This window comes from Protopterus annectens, chromosome 4.part0, assembly GCF_019279795.1.
Source record: "Protopterus annectens isolate FY-2018-M chromosome 4.part0, PAN1.0, whole genome shotgun sequence".
Taxonomy (NCBI): Eukaryota; Metazoa; Chordata; order Ceratodontiformes; family Protopteridae; genus Protopterus; species Protopterus annectens.
Genome location: NC_056733.1, coordinates 1,011,239,822 through 1,011,247,841, shown reverse-complemented (window position 1 = coordinate 1,011,247,841; position 8,020 = coordinate 1,011,239,822). Strand labels below are relative to the sequence as shown.

The window sequence follows — 8,020 nt, the reverse complement described above, 5'->3', positions numbered from 1 at the left end:
ATTCCATGGTACACTGACCTGAAGACCTTAGATAAGATGAAGAAAACTGCTGATACTATGCTACCTTCATTTCCCTTTAGATTGATGATGATATTAAAGCTGAGGAGAGCAGTGATGGTGCTGTGATGAGGGTGGAAGCCATGTTGTTTAGGTGTTTTGATTATTTTAATGATAAATTTGAGAAACCGGGACTGAATGCACTTTTCTGAAAATTTAAAAAGAGATGATAATATAGCTATCAGTTTTCAAATGGAGACCTCAATTAATTTTCCACCTTTGAAGAGTGGTATAATGTAAGCCTTTTTACAAAAAGCTAGGACACAACGTTCATTAATGGACTCCAAACAAACATAGTTTCTATCTTTCCTTAACTTCTCTATTATAAATCCTGATCCATAACACTTCTACTATCTGTCATTCTATGTGCATGATTTTACAACTCCTCAATATAGTGATGGCATTAACTTATTTTCCTCATATGTCCAACACTCTGGGCTTTTCCTTTGGCCGTCCTCTCCTAATATCCTTTGGGATCTAGTGATGGTATTAACTTCTTTTCCTCATACATCCAGCACTCTGGGCTTTTCCTTTGGCCCTCCTCTCCTAATATCATTTGGGTCCTAGTGATGGTATTAACTTCTTTACCTCATACCCCAACATGCTGGGCTTCTCCGTTGGCCCTTCTCTGCTAATATCTTTGGTGCCCTAGTGACGACACTAACATCTTTTCCTCATATGTCCATCACTCTGGGTTCTTCCTTTGGTGCTCCTCTCCTAATATCCATGCTAGTAGCATAACAGAATTAAATCCTGATTATTTATTTATTTATTTACATGTGTTGACTGGGAGTGTCCAACTGGACGTAGGTCCCTTTTCAGTGGAGGCCCAGGGAGAAAAGCTCCACAGTTAAAATAAACAGACAGCAGTTATATTGGATTTACATAGCGATTAACAATTTGATTAGCATAGCAATTAATTACAAACATAGTTACAGATGAAGAACATAGTACATCAGTAGACAACTAGAGTCTTTATCTGAGAAGTACATAACAGACATTAACAATTGTTACAATAAGAAGTTCCTGCTGTATAATAAGTACTAGGCTTATGAGCATCCAAGCTTGCTATAATCAAAGTAGTTAGTGGGGTGGATGATCTCTCACTGGTCATGATACCCTTAAAATCTTCTCCATTTCTCGTGTTAATGTCCAGTTTTTTTATCACTCTGACATACAATGATTTTCTTTACTTATCCCTCCCTGACCTTACATGCCTATTACATCCTCCTTTTCTTCTCAAATGTCCATAGATCTGCCCCTTCTTTCTTAGTCTGTACCTTGTAGTTGCGCCTCTATTTTTGAACAACTTCTATATATCTTTTTTGATGCTTGTCATTTTAACTGCCTATCCTTCTGGCTCCCAGCTATACATTCTCTTTGCACGCTCATTTGCACCTTTTTAATATAAGATTTTATAATGTTATATTGCATATGGTCAGGACGTGGCAGCCACGTCTTAGGGTTTGTTACTTACATCTGCTTTGGAAAGTGTAGGAATGCACGTTAATATTTTCAGTCTTCTTGAGAATATTACATGATTTTCACATTATACTATCTTTATCAAGTTGTTCGCACTTGTATACCTCCTCACAGCCGCATGACTTTTTTTTCTAATTCATAATACATTTGTAGTACATGGTATTCAATGCAGTTTACAAAGCAATGTGTATACATGGGAATTCACTATTCTCGATGCTTTAGTCAACTCAGATACCACATCATTCTGTAGAATCTAAAAGTTTCAAACTAAATCTGCTCTTCTAGTAATGTAGGCACATGAACTCATAACAAATGCATTCATAAACGTTATTTGCTAACAAAAACATTTCAGTACAGAAATATATACTCTGCGAAGGCTGGGTGAAAGTAACACAGACCGAAAATGTATAGCTCATTGCAGCTGTACACATTCTCTACGGACACTATCACCGCAACATACAAGTAACGTGGCAGCTGACTGTTTGCAGCGTTATGACAAAAGCTTCCCGCAGTCACTGCTAGTTAGTGGCTCCTGATTTTATGTCTTTGTTGATTTTATAACAAAGGCTTATTGCTTAACCACTGGCATCAGAACCAATTAGCAAAATACTGGCATGTTGCAACATAAAACAGAAGAGTATTTTCAAGTATATAATTTCTGAAGGGGTGAGTTCAGTCTCTTAAATGTTTTCTACTCAGCAACATTGTCCATTGATAATTTAACTTCAGTCAAAAGCATTGCGTCAACTACTGAGTTCAGAAAGTAAATACATTATTATTATTGTTATTATTATTAATAATAAAATAAATAAGTGATGGCTGCTTTGACGAGGAAAGTACAATAAAATGTGGAACAAGTGTTGCCCAGGCATGACTAATTTATAAATTCCCGCGACTGCCAGAAGGCAGCAAAGCAAACTGAGATTATTTTCCTCGTTTTATTTTTTCTGCAGTATCAGCAAAGAATGATTAATGCGGGGTCTGGGGTGGGAGGAAAGAAATGTTACAAATAAGGATGCAAAATCTCAGCAATACTTCCTAGGATAGTCAGCCGTGGGCTACAACACTGTTACAGCAGACGGGATGGTGGTGGCAGTGCTCTCGCTAAAGGAAGGCTGACAGCTGTGCTAATGCAAAAATAAATAAAAATAAAATCAATGCTCATAACCCTTTTTAGCTGCCCGTGGAGGGTACGATCCGCACCTTCCAACAGCGCCGCGAGTAGGATTGTGGGTGCGCGTGCTGCTGCTGAAGCCAACAGCCCGCTACCCCCACCCTGGCTCGTATATCCGCGCGGGCAGGGGGCGGAGTCAGGCACAGCGCTAATCCCACCCCTATTGCTTTTAGCCTGCATGGAAGCCCGATTTGAATTGCTGTGTGGAAGAGCGTGAGAGGGCGTAGCCGAAGGCACGGATTGGTTGCGTGTGCAGTCATCTGTCAGGGAAGCTGCAGGAGAGATGCATTCTGCTGCTTTGCCTTTGTGGACAATTAAAGGGCCGGACTCCTTGTATTAAAGCTGGGGAAACATTACCTTCTCTGCAGCGGACCTCTCCGTGATCATCCAGGTCAGACGCTGATTGTTATTGTCTTCCTCTCCTGCTTTGTGTAATGCTTAGGCTGACTTGTGTAATTAATTGATGACCGCTTGTGAACCACATTTTTATTCCCAAAAACCTACTGTATTGAGGGAAACATTTTAGGCGCTGCCCTTGGTGCTGAAAGGTCTGCTAGATTGTTGGGAAGGAACATCTGCTTATTAACGTGTGCAGTAACAACCTGATGTCCATTGACTGCTTAGTGCTGAAAATGGTCACTGGGCTGTCTGAAAGGGCAGCTCAACGTATAGCAGGCTGTACAACTCTGCAATCTTAATAGCGGATTGCCGCAAAGTGGGGAAAGGTGGTCAACCAAAAAATGTTTCTAACGCTTGTCATTTCGCCTAAAACACACAAACTGCTCTTTACTGTCTTCCTAGGTAGACCTTGTTCTTCAGGTGCTCATTATATTACCGCTATTTCGGTTCAGAGCGCTCCTTGAGGATTACCTGACAGTATCAAGGTAATTTGCACGTGTGCAGCCAGATGTTTGGCAGTTAGCTTTTTATGATTTTTAAATTAGCTTTTTGGTGGCACTAGGGGCTGCCTGTGGGTATGCATTGCCTTATCAACAACCAGTTATTTTGTCACTTTACAAACATGGAAATAGTAGGTGCATACATCAAACTTTGAAAATCCATAGTAGAATATTTACGTTTGTACCACCCCATGCACCATATAGTTAGCCAAAGGTTTAATGTGCGGCTTGCCTTTTATATGAAACACGTTAACCCTCTGGGATTTCCAGGAGTCATATTACAGGCTGCATTATTGTTTGTCCTGGAACCTTTTCCCCTCCACTTCTTAGCAGTTGGTTTTGCAACAACCCAACATTGGACCAGTCAACGAGCCTGTCTGGAGCTGTTGAATTAGTTATTTCCCCAACTCTAACTGCAGTAGAAGCTAATTGAACGTATCCGTGGTCCATACTTGTTTTACAATTCCACTTTATAGATCCTATTTGTATTAGAAAATAAATACTACAAAGCACAAGACGCATTTATTTGTAGAGTTGTGTCAACTACTTTTCTTTGAATGTCGTAAGAACAGAGGTGTGACAGATGCAGTCTGAAACTATTTCTAAAAAAGAAAAAAAAAGAAGTTTGGCAAAAGACCTATCCACAAAGGTTGCATCAGTTTCAATCAAAACAAAAGCACCTTTTGGGACGGGATACGTATCTTAGTGGTGACCCATCCTGAGAACTTAAAAGTGCTGCCAACCCCTGCAGTGCTTCTTTGGTTCTTTACGTCCTGTATTTAGCAATGACCGGGGTGCGGTATGCTGCTGTCTCTGGTGCTGGAAGATAGGTCTTCAGTCAGCTACAAAAATGTCAACTTATCCAGTCTCATTTGTATAGGTTAAAAAGGGTTCTTTGGTGCTCTTAGAAACCGAGCTTCGGGGGTCTTCAGGGAATGTGCATTCTGGGTGTGGTTCCGATACTTTCTAACTTCTGGATTTAGCGATGTTTTTAAAAACTGAATGCAAACATTTACTTCGGAAAGTTGTATTAGAAGGTAATTGAAGTCACTTACGTTTAAGAGGTATGGGCGATATTCTAATTCCGCTCACGTTTGCAACCCTAGCATGCTTGTTTACGTCCAACGCTTAAAGCTCCATGCATTTTGTGCATGACTTACATTAAGGTAATGTCAAATCTCTCCAAGCAAATCATGGAGTACTGAGGCAAGTGGAGTAGTGTCCAAAAGTATCAAGTCTTGAACAGCGTGTCACAGGTGACATTGCCAACCACTTATGGTATTGCTAAAGCCATCACCGGAGTAGTTTTGAAACTTATTAAATCTACCAGATGTAAGCTACGGATGGGAGGGAAGTCAAACCATTCTCAAGCGCTAAAGAGGAGGTAAGGGATACTAAGGGGGAAACTTATTTAACAGACTACGTTCCGAGCCCATTGCACTCTTGTAGTATTAAATAATACGGCACTTGAAATAGCTTAAATTCTCATGCCTACACAGCTTGCTAACTTTTGATCTATATAGTAATGGAGAATAGTCTGATGTATTACCTCATTAACCAAAATAAAATCTTTGTTTTAACTTTCTAACAAATGATGCTCTTCAGTGACAGCATTTGTGTTATAGTAATTGTTGTCAAAGCTACTTTTTCCACAGGGCTACATGGGTGATGTCTGACAGTGAGGTAATAATAATGACTAAAGTCACAGAATAGAACCATCCCACCAAGGTGTTGCTGTGAAAATGCATTGCCATGACTAAGGAGACAGAAAGAGAAGTCGGTGCCAGATAAGGCTTGCCAGCTTGATGTAGATCTAATTTAGCTGACAAAAATCAGTATGATATACTGAATCACAAAACATACAGGAATTGGTTGCTAAGATAATTAATAGTACTAAAAACTTTAATGCTTAAATTACTGCAATAGTACATATACTAAAATAAGTATTATCTTTAGAGTTAATATTTCATCCGATTCTGGCAGATTGTCAGACTTGAATTACAATATGCTATTTGACTAGCTTGTTGGCAAGACTGCGTGAACAATACTAGAAGTAATATGTGCACAACAGCTAACACTGTTCCTTCTACAAACCAAATGTACTTCTTTTGCTGTTTGTTGATGCAGCCTAGAAAACACTCACACACACACACGTGTGCACACACACACACACACCTACAGACATACACACATGTGCATGCACACACATACTCCTAGACACACACACACACACACACACACACACACACACACACACGCACACACACTCCTACTGACACACATACACACACCTACAGACACACACACACGCACACACACATACACACACACGCACAGGCACACTCCTACAGACAGGGACACATACACACGCACTTACATACACACACACACACACACACACACACACACACACACACACACATTTTATAATTACTCTTGTTTTGCATGCTGCTATTATTGCCCAAACCCAAACTTCACATGTACTTTTTTTTTAGCTACAGTATAAATAAAGCTGCATTTTTGGTTTGAAAAATAAATGCAATATGAGTGGTTTTATCATTTTCTCTATCACAATCTCATAGGCTATTTTTCTTGACGGTGTGAATAAACAGCAGTATTCTATCAGGTTAGTGTAATGCTAGCACAATAAACCCTGAATTGCTGACAAGTGACACACCTTACAGTGAGCTGTTTGTTGTCTACATGCATAATCTGTGAATCAAAGCAATTTTCTTATGCAGGCAAAACTTACAAGCTGCTTCTGTTGGCCAATAATTGTGTCAGCTTGGATTTCTCAAACATGAAAGAAAAGGAAAGAGAGAAAATTATATTTCAAAATTAAAAGAAGAGATGGTACAATTCCAAATGTCTGTTATTATATATCTACATATATATATATGTGTGTGTGTGTGTGTGTGTGTGTGTATATGTATATATATATATATATATATATATAAATCTCTCTCTCTCTCTATATATATATATATATATGTATATGTATATATATAATGTGCAAGTGTATGCAAACATACCAAATACATATGCAATTACATATCTGTTGCAACTATAATTTAATTATGCATGTGTGCCTATTGGACAGTCTAGCTATCTGTTTGTATCCATATCTCTCTCTTTCTCTCTCTCTGTCTGTCTCTCTCTCCCTATATATATATATATATATATATATATATATATATATATATATATATATATATATATATATATATATATATATATATATTACATAGTTAGGGATATTTATGCCTTATGGAGCAGAATGACAACCTGCAGTGAGACTGACAAATGATTTCTGAATATAGCAGACAACTGAACCACCCCAAGACATATAACTTATATAAATTATATAGAGGTGTTATGATCACGGAAATGTTTAGCTCTAGTTAAGGGCATACAGAGAGTGAGCATTTAGCATGCAGGCTAGAAGTTCTTCACATTTAGATTAGTTCTAATTAGTGAAATGATCTGGCAAATAATCAAATGTGTTTACTTTGTGTGTTTTATGTGTACTCATGAGAATTTACATAAAAACATTTATATGCCTGAGTATGTGTGTTTATGCTTACTGTATCTATCATAATCTATTTATCTTTATATGTATATATGTGGTTTCCCTTCAAGTGCTAAAACTTAAAAGTTTGATGACTTGAAATTCCAGCTAAACAGTTTGAAAATTCCATTTTCAGGCATTGCTGTTAGTGTAATGTGTAAGATCACGCTACAGTGGGAACCAGGAATTTGCTCTTTCATCACTGCAGTGTGATGTTGGAGTTGGTATTTGTAAGTAGCAATGGGATTGTGGGGTGCAGCCCACCAAATGAGAGAATTCTGGGGTCAAGAACCCTCTGCAAAAACAGATTTTCTTTTTTATGTTTCTTTTTTCCTTCAAATCTTTGGGATCCCAACATTTGTGTTTGATATCTGTCATGCAGATGTGTTTGTGTGTATGTGTGTGTGTGTGTGTGTGTGTGTGTGTGTGTGTGTGTGTGTGTGTGTGTGCCTGTGCATGCCTGTTTCTGAAATTTTCCCATCGGATATATTTTTTTCTTTTGGACAACAAGTAAATGTAAGCTGCATACATAAATACTCTTCCAGGGCAGTGACTATCTAATTAGTTCTCTTTAATTCTTCTGAAACAACTACTGCCCTCTTTGGGTGTTTGGGTAACTTTCTGCTTGTTAATACTGCATTTGCATTCAGTGTCTTCTCTTTATAAAAATGAGAATTTTCTTTTCTTTCTTGTTTTAGGGTGTATCTCCATTGTTTTCATCTTCTACAGTAACTTCACTTTTAATTATATGTCGACGTACCTTGGATACTTTGTTTGCATTTACATTTTATAGCATTTATTAATGGATTGAAGATAATTGCTTTCTTTTACTGAGAGTTT

At 38.2% G+C, this 8,020-nt stretch overlaps 1 protein-coding gene across 2 annotated transcripts in view; it reads left to right on the top strand.

Moving 5' to 3' along the window:
- Positions 1–2,971: 2,971 nt before the first annotated feature.
- The window catches only part of CPLX2 (complexin 2), a 1,020,782-nt gene continuing 1,015,733 nt past the window's right edge, over positions 2,972–8,020 (top strand). Inside the window, exon 1 of one of the 2 annotated variants that reach the window (XM_044068948.1) lies at positions 2,972–3,104. The gene's annotated coding sequence lies outside the window, so the exon portion shown is untranslated. Of the gene's footprint in view, positions 3,105–4,815; positions 4,997–8,020 lie in introns of those variants that run through there. The other variant, XM_044068949.1, reaches the window with a different exon arrangement.